The 12,267-nt window shown below is 38.7% G+C and overlaps 1 protein-coding gene across 4 annotated transcripts in view; it reads right to left on the reverse strand.

Annotated features, from left to right (window-relative positions):
* Positions 1–12,267, reverse strand: part of LEPR (leptin receptor) — a 214,987-nt gene that overhangs the window by 85,653 nt on the left and 117,067 nt on the right. The window lies entirely within an intron of this gene.

A 12,267-nucleotide genomic window follows, 5' to 3' on the forward strand; every position in this document is an offset into this window, starting at 1 on the left:
ACCTGGAAAATCGGGTCACTCCCACCTGAATACTGAGCTTTTCCGACAGGCTTAGGAAAGGGCGCACCAGAAGAATTATAGCACGCACCTGGCTCGGAGGGTCCTACGCCCATGGAGTCTCGCTGATTGCTAGCACAGCAGTCTGAGATCAAACTGCAAGGCCGCAGCGAGGCTGGGGGAGGGGCACCCGCCATGGCCCAGGCTCGCTTAGGTAAACAAAGCAGCCAAGAAGCTCGAACTGGGTGGAGCCCACCACAGCTCAAGGAGGCCTGCCTGCCTCTGTAGGCTCCACCTCTGGGGGCAGGGCACAGACAAACAAAAAGACAGCAGTAACCTCTGCAGACTTAAATGTTCCTGTCTGACAGCTTTGAAGAGAGCAGTGGTTCTCCCAGCACGCAGCTGGAGACCTGAGAACGGGCAGACTGCCTCCTCAAGTGGGTCCCTGACCCCTGACCCCCGAGCAGCCTAACTGGGAGGCACCCCCCAGTAGGGGCAGACTGACACCTCACACGGCCGGGTACTCCTCTGAGACAAAACTTCCAGAGGAAGGATCAGACAGCAGCATTCGCGGTTCACGAAAATCCGCGGTTCTGCAGACACCGCTGCTGATACCCAGGCAAACAGGGTCTGGAGTGGACCTCTAGCAAACTCCAACAGACCTGCAGCTGAGGGTCCTGTCTGTTAAAAGGAAAACTAACAAACAGAAAGGACATCCACACCAAAAACCAATCTGTACATCACCATCAGCAAAGACCAAAAGTACATAAAACCACAAAGATGGGGAAAAAACAGAGCAGAAAAACTGGAAACTCTAAAAAGCAGAGCGCCTCTCCTCCTCCAAAGGAACGCAGTTCCTCACCAGCAACAGAACAAACCTGGATGGAGAATGACTTTGACGAGTTGAGAGAAGAAAGCTTCAGACGATCAAACTACTCCGAGCTACAGGAGGAAATTCAAACCAAAGGCAAAGAAGTTGAAAACTTTGAAAAAAATTTAGACGAATGTATAACTAGAATAACCAATACAGAGAAGTGCTTAAAGGAGCCGATGGAGCTGAAAGCCAAGGCTCGAGAACTACGTGAAGAATGCAGAAGCCTCAGGAGCCAATGTGATCAACTGGAAGAAAGGGTATCAGTGATGGAAGATGAAATGAATGAAATGAAGCGAGAAGGGAAGTTTAGAGAAAAAAGAATGAAAAGAAACGAACAAAGCCTCCAAGAAATATGGGACTATGTGAAAAGACCAAATCTGCGTCTGATTGGTGTACCTGAAAGTGACAGGGAGAATGGAACCAAGTAGGAAAACACTCTGCAGGATATTATCCAGGAGAACTTCCCCAATCTAGCAAGGCAGGCCAACATTCAGATTCAGGAAATACAGAGAATGCCACAAAGATACTCCTCGAGAAGAGCAACTCCAAGATGCATAATTGTCACATTCACCAAAGTTGAAATGAAGGAAAAAATGTTAAGGGCAGCCAGAGAGAAAGGTTGGGTTACCCACAAAGGGAAGCCCATCAGACTAACAGCGGATCTCACGGCAGAAACTCTACAAGCCAGAAGAGAGTGGGGACCAATACTCAACATTCCTAAAGAAAAGAATTTTCAACCCAGAATTTCTTATCCAGCCAAACTAAGCTTCATAAGTGAAGGAGAAATACAATACTTTACAGACAAGCAAATGCTGAGAGATTTTGTCACCACCAGGCCTGCCCTGAAAGACCTCCTGAAGGAAGCACTAAACATGGAAAGGAACAACTGGTACCAGCCACTGCAAAATCATGCCAAATTGTAAAGACCATCGAGGCTAGGAAGAAACTGCATCAATTAATGAGCAAAATAACCAGCTAACATCATAATGAAAGGACCAAATTGACACATAACGATATTAACTTTAAATGTAAATGGACTAAATGCTCCAATTAAACACACAGACTGGCAAATTGGATAAAGAGTCAAGACCGATCAGTGTGCTGTATTCAGGAAACCCATCTCATGTGCAGAGACACACATAGGTTCAAAATAAAAGGATAGAGGAAGATCTACCAAGCAAATGGAAAACAAAAAAAGACCGGGGTTGCAATCCTAGTCTCTGATAAAACAGACTTTAAACCAACAAAGATCAAAAGAGACAAAGAAGGCCATTACATAATGGTAAAGGGATCATTCAACAAGAAGAGCTAACTATCCTAAATATATATGCACCCAATACAGGAGCACCCAGATTCATAAAGCAAGTCCTGAGTGACCTATAAAGAGACTTAGACTCCCACACAAAAATAGTAGGAGACTTTAACACCCCACTGTCAACATTAGACAGATCAATGAGACAGAAAGTTAACAAGGATACCCAGGAATTGAACTCACCTCTGCACCAAGCGGACCTAATAGACATCTACAGAACTCTCCACCCCAAATCAACAGAACATACATTTTTTTCAGCACCACACCACACCTATTCCAAAATTGACCACATGGTTGGAAGTAAAGCTCTCCTCAGCAAATGTAAAAGAACAGAAATTATAACAAACTGTCTCTCAGACCACAGTGCAGTCAAACTAGAACTCAGGATTCAGAAACTCACTCAAAACCGCTCGACTTCATGGTAACTGAACAACCTGCTCCTGAATGACTACTGGTTACATAACGAAATGAAGGCAGAAATAAAGATGTTCTTTGAAACCAACGAGAACAAAGACACAACATACCAGAATCTCTGGGATGCATTCAAAGCAGTGTGTAGAGGGAACTTTATAGCACTAAATGCCCACAAGAGAAAGCAGGAAAGATCCAAAATTGACACCCTAACATCACAATTAAAAGAACTAGAAAAGCAAGAGCAAACACATTCAAAAGCTAGCAGAAGGCAAGAAATATGTAAAATCAGAGCAGAACTGAAGGAAATAGAGACAAAAAAAAACCTTCAAAAAATTAATGAATCCAGGAGCTGGTTTTTTGAAAGGATCAACAAAATTGATAGACCACTAGCAAGACTAATAAAGAAAAAAAGAGAGAAGAATCAAATAGATGCAATAAAAAATGATAAAGGGGATATCACCACCGATCTCACAGAAATACAAACTACCATCAGAGAATACTACAAACACCTCTACGCAAATAAACTAGAAAATCTAGAAGAAATGGATAAATTCCTCGACACATACACTCTCCCAAGACTAAATCAGGAAGAAGTTGAATATCTGAATAGACCAATAACAGGATCTGAAATTGTGGCAATAATCAATAGCTTACCAACCAAAAAGAGTCCAGGACCAGATGGATTCACAGCCGAATTCTACCAGAGGTACAAGGAGGAACTGGTACCATTCCTTCTGAAACTACTCCAATCAATAGAAAAAGAGGGAATCCTCCCTAACTCATTTTATGAGGCCAGCATCATCCTGATACCAAAGCCTGGCAGAGAAACAACCAAAAAAGAGAATTTTAGACCAATATCCTTGATGAACACTGATGCAAAAATCCACAATAAAATACTGGCAAACCAAATCCAGCAGCACATCAAAAAGCTTATCCAACATGATCAAGTGGGCTTCATCCCTGGAATGCAAGGCTGGTTCAATATACACAAATCAATAAATGTAATCCAGCATATAAACAGAACCAAAGACAAAAACCACATGATTATCTCAATAGATGCAGAAAAGGCCTTTGACAAAATTCAACAACGCTTCATTCCAAAAACTCTCAATAAACTAGGTATTCATGGGACATATCTCAAAATAATGAGCTATCTATGACAAAACCACAGCCAATATCATACTGAATGGGCAAAAACTGGAAGCATTCCCTTTGAAAACTGGCACAAGACAGGGATGCCCTCTCTCACCACTCCTATTCAACACAGTGTTGGAAGTTCTGGCCAGGGCAATTAGGCAGGAGAAGGAAATAAAGGGTATTCAATTAGGAAAACGGGAAGTCAAATTGTCCCTGTTTGCAGATGACATGATTGTATATCTAGGAAACCCCATTGTCTCAGCCCAAAATCTCCTTAAGCTGATAAGCAACTTCGGCAAAGTCTCAGGATACAATATCAATGTACAAAAATCGCAAGGATTCTTATACACCAATAACAGACAAACAGAGAGCCAAATCATGAGTGAACTCCCATTCAAAATTGCTTCAAAGAGAATAAAATACTTAGGAATCCAGCTTACAAGGGATGTGAAGGATCTCTTCAAGGAGAACTACAAACCACTGCTCAAGGAAATAAAAGAGGATACAAACAAATGGAAGAACATTCCATGCTCACGGGTAGGAAGAATCAATATCGTGAAAATGGCCATACTGCCCAAGGTAATTTATAGATTCAATGCCATCCCCATCAAGCTGCCAATGACTTTCTTCACAGAATTGGAAAAAACTACTTTAAAGTTCATATGGAACCAAAAAAGAGCCTGCATCGCCAAGGCAATCCTAAGCCAAAAGAACAAAGCTGGAGGCATCACGCTACCTGACTTCAAACTATACTACAAGGCTACAGTAACCAAAACAGCATGGTACTGGTACCAAAACAGAGATATAGATCAGTGGAACAGAACAGAGCCCTCAGAAATAACGCTGCATATCTACAACTATCTGATCTTTGACAAACCTGAGAAAAACAAGCAATGGGAAAAGGATTCCCTATTTAATAAATGGTGCTGGGAAAACTGGCTAGCCATATGTAGAAAGCTGAAACTGGATCCTTCCTTACACCTTATACAAAAATCAATTCGAGATGGATTAAAGACTTAAACATTAGACCTAAAACCATAAAAACCCTAGAAGAAAACCTAGGCATTACCATTCAGGACATAGGCATGGGCAAGGACTTCATGTCTAAAACACCAAAAGCAATGGCAACAAAAGCCAAAATTGACAAATGGGATCTAATTAAACTAAAGAGCTTCTGCACAGCAAAAGAAACTACCATCACAGTGAACAGGCAACCTATGAAATGGGAGAAAATTTTTGCAACCTACTCATCTGACAAAGGGCTAATATCCAGAATCTACAATGAACTCAAACTAATTTACAAGAAAAAGACAAACAACCACATCAAAAAGTGAGCAAAGGATATGAACAGACACTTCTCAAAAGAAGACATTTATGCAGCCAAAAGACACATGAAAAAATGCTCATCATCACTGGCCATCAGAGAAATGCAAATCAAAACCACAATGAGATACCATCTCACACCAGTTAGAATGGCAATCATTAAAAAGTCAGGAAACAACAGGTGCTGGAGAGGATGTGGAGAAATAGGAACACTTTGACACTGTTGGTGGGACTGTAAACTAGTTCAACCATTGTGGAAGTCAGTGTGGCGATTCCTCAGGGATCTAGAACAAGAAATACCATTTGACCCCGCCATCCCATTACTGGGTGTATACCCAAAGGACTATAAATCATGCTGCTATAAAGACACATGCACACGTATGTTTATTGCGGCACTATTCACAATAGCAAAGACTTGGAACCAACCCAAATGTCCAACAATGATAGACTGGATTAAGAAAATGTGGCACATATACACCATGGAATACTATGCAGCCATAAAAAATGATGAGTTCATGTCCTTTGTAGGAACATGGATGAAATTGGAAATCATCATTCTCAGTAAACTATCGCAAGAACAAAAAACCAAACACCACATATTCTCACTCATAGGCGGGAATTGAACAATGAGAACACATGGACACAGGAAGGGGAACATCACACTCTGGGGACTGTTGTGGGGTGGGGGGAGGGGGGAGGGATAGCATTAGGAGATATACCTAATGCTAAATGACGAGTTAATGGGTGAAGCACACCAGCATGGCACATGTATACATATGTAACTAACCTGCACATTGTGCACATGTACCCTAAAACTTAAAGTATAATAATAATAATAAATAAAATAAAATAAAATAAAGTTTATCAATGTTGTACCACGTATCAAAATTTCACCCCGTTTTGAGGCTGAATAATATTTTATTATATTTATATGCAAAAAAACCCACATGATTGTCTCAATAGACGCAGAAAAGGCCTTTGATAATATTCAACACTGCTTCATGCTAAAAACGCTCAATAAACTAGGTATTGATGGAACATATCTAAAAATAATAAGAGCTATTTATGACCCATAGCCAATATCATACCGAATGGGCAAAAGCTGGAAGCATTCCCTTTGAAAACTGGCACAAGACAAGAATGCCCTCTCTCACCACTCCTATTCAACATAGTATTGGAAGTTCTGGCCAGGGAAATCAGGCAAGAGAAAGAAATTAAGGGTATTCAAATAGGAAGAGAGGAAATCAAATTGTCTCTGTTTGCAGATGACATGATTGTGTATTTAGAAAACCCCATCGTCTCAGCCCAAAATCTCCTTAAGCTGATAAGCAACTTCAGCAAAGTCTCAGGATACAAAATCAATGTGCAAAAATCACAAGCATTCCTATACACCAATAATAGGCAAACAGAGCACCAAATCATGAGTGAACTCCCATTCACAATTGCTACAAAGAGAATAAAATACCTAATGACCTCTTCAAGGAAAACTACAAACCACTTCTCAAGGAAATAAGAGAGGACACAAACAAATGGAAAAACATTCCATGCACATGGATAGGAAGAATCAATATTGTGAAAACAGCTATACTGCCCAAAGTAATTTATAGATTCAATGCTATCCCCATCAAGCCACCATCGACTTTCTTTAAAGAATTTTAAAAACTACTTTAAATTTCATATGGAACCAAAAGAGAGCCTGCACAGCCAAGACAATCCTAAGCAAAAAGAACAAAACTGGAAGCATCACACTAACTGACTTCAAACTATACTACAAGGCTACAGTAACCAAGACAGCATGGTACTGTACCAAAACAGATATATAGGCCAATGGAACCAAAAGAGGCCTCAGAAATAATGCCACACATCTACAACCATCTGATCTTTGACAATCCTGACAAAAACAAGCAATGGGGAAAGGATTCCCTATTTAATAAATGGTGTTGGGAAAGCTGGCTAGCCATATGCAGAAAACTGAGACTGGACCCCTTCTTTACACCTTATACAAAAATTAACTCAAGATGGATTAAAGACTTAAATGTAAGACCTAAACCCATAAAAGCCCTAGAAGAAAACCTAGGCAACACCATTCAGGGCATAGGCATGAGCAAAGTCTTCATGACTAAAACATCAAAAGCAATGGCAACAAAAGCCAAAATTGACAAATGGGATATAATTAAACTAAACAGCTCAGCTTCTGCACAGCAAAAGAAACTATCATCAGAGTGAACAGGCAACCTACGGAATAGGAGAAAATTTTTGCAATCTAACCATCTGACAAAGGGCTAATATCCAGAATCTACAAAGAACTTAAACAAATTTATAAGAAAAAAACAAACAACCCCATCAAAAGGTGGGCAAAGGATGTGAACAGACACTACTCAGAAGAAGACATTTATGTGTCCAACAAACATATGAAAAAAAAGCTCATCATCACTGGTCATTAGAGAAATGCAAATCAAAACAATGAGATACCATCTGATGTCAGTTAGAATGGCGATCATTAAAAATTCAGGAAACAAAAGATGCTGGAGAGGATACAGAGAAATAGGAACGCTTTTACGTTGTTGGTGGGAGTGTAAATTAGTTCAACCATTGTGGAAGACAGTATGACAATTCTTCAGGGATCTAGAACCAGAAATACCATTTGACCCAGCAATCCCATTACTGGGTATATACCCAAAGGATTATAAATCATTCTACTATAAAGACACATGCACACATATGTTTATTGCAGCACTATTCACAACAGCAAAGACTTGGAACCAACCCAAATGGCCATCAATGACAGACTGGATAAAGAAAATGTGGCACATATACACCATGGAATACTATGCAGCCATAAAAAAGGATGAGTTCATGTCCTTTGCAGGGACATGAATGAAGCTGGAAACCATCATTCTCAGCAAACTAACACAGGAACAGAAAACCAAACACTGCATGTTCTCACTCATAAGTGGGAGTTGAACAATGAGAACACATGGACACAGGGAGGGGAACATCACACACCAGGGCCTGTCGGGGGGTGGCTGGCTAGGGGAGGGATAGCACTAGGAGAAATATCTAATGTAGGTGACGGGTTGATGGGTGCAGCAAACCACCGTGGCATGTGTATACCTATGTAACAAACCTGCACATTCTGCACATGTATCACAGAACTTAAAGTACAATTAAAAAAAAAAAGAATAGGCACAATGTTTCTCATCCATATTAGACTTTTGAAAAACAAGTATTTTAATATATTCTCTGGAATATCGTAAGTACTCATAAATAGTTGTTGAATCAATTAAAGTATATAATAAATAATTAATGTAGATATTTATTCTCACGTTTAAAAAGAAAAACAGCCCTTAGGAATTTAGAAAGAAATTAAAAGAAAAAAAAGCCTATGTTGAAATATACAAATATTTAAGAAATCTGAATAAAGTATACAAAGACAAATCCACAGTCTGATCTAAATGATACATCCATGATGTATGGGTATGCAAGCAGTAATTTAATTTGCATAATATGCCCAGCACAGTAAGCATATTAATCATGCTTACTCTTCAGTTATTACTATGAAGAAAAAATCCAAATCTATATTCTACTGAATAAGCATAATTTGGGCTTTCAAAGGAAGATCAGACTGTTTAATTTCTATTGTAAAGGATTATTTGTGTTATTTTTACCTATCAAATTCTACTTAAATATAAAACAGAACAGTCTCAATCAGTGTTTGAGCAGAAATAAAATTATTTACAACTTGCTCCATTGATCTCAAAAAATCTCTGAGTGTGTAGGAAAGTTTATGTGTAAGAAAAGCAATTCTGACAATAATGTTGCTTTGATGAGTTAACTCAATGAGCTCCAAATGCCACTAATTTTTGCTTTTACTTTTTGTTAGAGAAGCATCTATCTATCTCTCACTTAAATAAGCATTTAAACATTTAATTTAAATGCAGCTGAAAAACACTATTTCTTCAAGTATCAAAAATTTAACAAAATAAATATAGCCTGATCTATTTCCAGTAGCCTTGTCATTTTAAGTATGTTAACTTTTATTTATTCACTTGGAATATAAATTGGTCATGTTATTCCCATCAAGTAGCTGTTAAAGACTTAAATTATTTTTTAATTAAAAAAAAAACCTTCCAACATCCTGGCATAAATATTTGTCACTTTGAAAACATAATTTCAAGTACTTTAAGTCCTGATATTACTCTGTGTGATCTTGTCACATATTAATTCCTAAAAAATGCATAAGGATAAGCTATGATTCACAGATGTGGGTACCATAAAGTCAACAAAGTTGAGTCAGAGTAGGCATCTTACCTATGGTGTAATCTAAAAGCTCTACATAAATTGACTCATTTAAATATTAACCAGATATTCAATAAAATGCAAGCTACCACGTGATGCTAGAAATGTAGAAAATAATTAAAATTTATTTGCTTTAAGAAATAACATTTTATTAATTTTTTTACATGTCAAAGCACGATAATACCAATGGGACTTCAGGTTCAAGATGGTAAACTGGGACTAGGCACGGTGGCTCATGCTTGTAATCCCAGCACTCTGGAACCCCAAGGCAGGTGGATCACTTGAGGCCAGGAGTTCGAGACCAGCCTGGAAAAACCCCATCTCTACTAAAAATATAAAAATTAGCCATCCATGGTGGCATATGCCTGTAATCCCAGCTACTCAAGAGGCTGAGGCATGAGAATCGCTTGAGCCTGAAAGGCAGAGATTACAGTGAGCCAAAATTGCACCATTGTACTCTAGCCTGGGTGACAGAGTGAGATGCTGTCTCAAAAAAAAATGGTAAACTGACAAACTGATCTTTCCCTCCTGAGATACCTTGAAAATTATAGTAAAGTAAATAATATCAACCCACTACGAGAGTGAATGAGAGAGCGATCAGCAGCGAAAGAGAAAAACAAATTTCTAAAACATTAGTGTGTTAGTCCATTCTTGCATTGTTAAAAAGGAATCTCTGAGACTGGGTAATTTATAAAGAAAAGTGTTTTATTTTGGTTCATCGTCCTGTAGACTATAAAGGAAGCATGAGGCCAGCATCTGCTTCTGGTGAGGGCCTCAAGAAGCTTACAGTCATGGTGGAAAGTGAATGGGGAGCAGGTGCATCACATGGCAAGGGGGAGCAAGAGAGGGTGGAAGAAGATGCCAGGCTCCTTTAACAACCAGATCTTGCATGAACTCAGAGCAAGAACTCACTCATTACCACAGGGAGGGCACCAAGCCATTCGTGAGGGACCCACCCCATGACCCAAATATCTCCCACCAGGCCCCACTGCCAACATTGGAGATTACATTTCAACGTGAGATTTGGAGGGGACAAATATCCAAACCATATCAATTAGCAAAGACTAATGAAGTGTAACAAAGGAAGTAACTATATAGGATATTTGGAGAATAGGCTGTCGACAATGAGAAAACAAACCTGCAGATGTTCTAAATGATAAGGGCAGGAGGGTGAGGTGGGGCTAAAAGGAGAGGCCATTTTGGTCTGCACGTGTAATATCTGCGTATGTAATTCACCTCCTCACAAACAATGCACAGCAGCTAAACTAGCTCCATGTAACTGTCAGGAGAGTGACTAACAAACAACTGAAATGAACTTTGACTAGTCTAAGCAGGAGAGAAATTTATTAAAGTTTACTGGGTAGCTCTCCGAACCTCAGTGAGTGCCAGAGAACCAAGCTAGAAAAGCACACAGCCAAGACCACACCCAAAATCCCATGCAGAATTGCTCTAGAGAAGACAGCCCTGCACCATACCAGGATACTGCATGTTATGACTGAAACCTCAATGCCTACTACCTCTGAGCTCCTGGGAGCTCATCTGCTCTTTCATGTCCCACACTTCTGATCTAAAATCTGGCACAAATGCCTCTAACTGATGGAGCCTACTTCACACTCTACATGCAGACTGCCAGGAAGCTTGGGAAAACAGGGGCTTATTAAGTGGAAATTCCTCAGACACGAGCAAAGTATTCAAAGGTGTCAAATGGCCAAAGACAATTTAAAAATTATAGTCTATACTCCTATGTGTTCAAGGAGGAAAAAGTACAAGTTATTTGAGAACTTGAGCTTTTCATGTAAGCTTGGCACCGGTATGGTAAAGCCCTGACATTTAGGCGACAGGCCTTTAGCATAAATGGCAGCTCTTTGATTGAGTGCCTAACATGAAGCCTATCAGTTGATAAACACTGCCCATATGCACAGAAGTCACATTCTTCCTGTTTCTTCATTTAACAGCCATGCTGAATGGAGACATAAAGACATGAAGAAAGTCTTTAGCATTGTGTTAAATTTTTCTTTTATAAAAAGAAAGTAAAAAGGAAACTAACCACCAGGGACACAGGGATAAATTAAAGAAAAAAAAAAGCTTTAACAAATCTTTAATGAGTATTGGCAGAGACATTTCAGAAAGTTTTGGATCCATAAAATAACAAAGTAATAATGAGAGCAAGAAAGAGCTTTTGAAAATTACATGCATAGTACAAAAAAAAAATTTCAATGGTTTTAAAAAAAATGCATAATTAACATTTCCCCCCAAAGGCAAAAAAAAAAAAAAAACAGGAAATAAATGTTTAAGAAAAAGAAGTCACTTAAAAATAAATCCAAGAGACCCAAATCCAACCAACAGTACTTCCAGAAAAAAAAGAATAGAAAGGAGAAAATAATCACACAAAAAAAATACAAGAAAATTTCCCGGAGATAAAAGGCACAAGTGTTTCCAGAGATAAAAGGCACAAGAGATAAAAGGCACATTTCCCAGAGATAAAAGGCACAAGTGTTCAAAGTGAAAAATATGGCTACCAGGCTCCAAGAAAGAAGAATGGAAAGAGATTCATTCCTAAACATATAATTAAGAAATTACCAAACAACAAAGAAAAAAAGAATATAAGAAAAGATTCCAGAGAAGAAAAAAAATCACTAAAGGAGTAAGAAAGAGAATGGAAAACAAATGTTTCATCCCAAAACACCGAATACTAGAAAATAATCCAGCAATTGACTTATAGAAAATTCTTTTCAGTTTAGAATTTTATATCCAGTCAAAGAAGTATCCGAGAGAAACAAATATACTTTTAGTAATGTAATGGCTTACAAAATTTATATAGTATAAATTTATTTGCCAGAAGTAATTTTATAAAGTATTCCAGCAAAATGAGGAGAAAACCAAAAAGGACAAAAACATACACATTCAGGAA

This window comes from Pan paniscus, chromosome 1, assembly GCF_029289425.2.
Source record: "Pan paniscus chromosome 1, NHGRI_mPanPan1-v2.0_pri, whole genome shotgun sequence".
Lineage (NCBI taxonomy): Eukaryota > Metazoa > Chordata > Mammalia > Primates > Hominidae > Pan > Pan paniscus.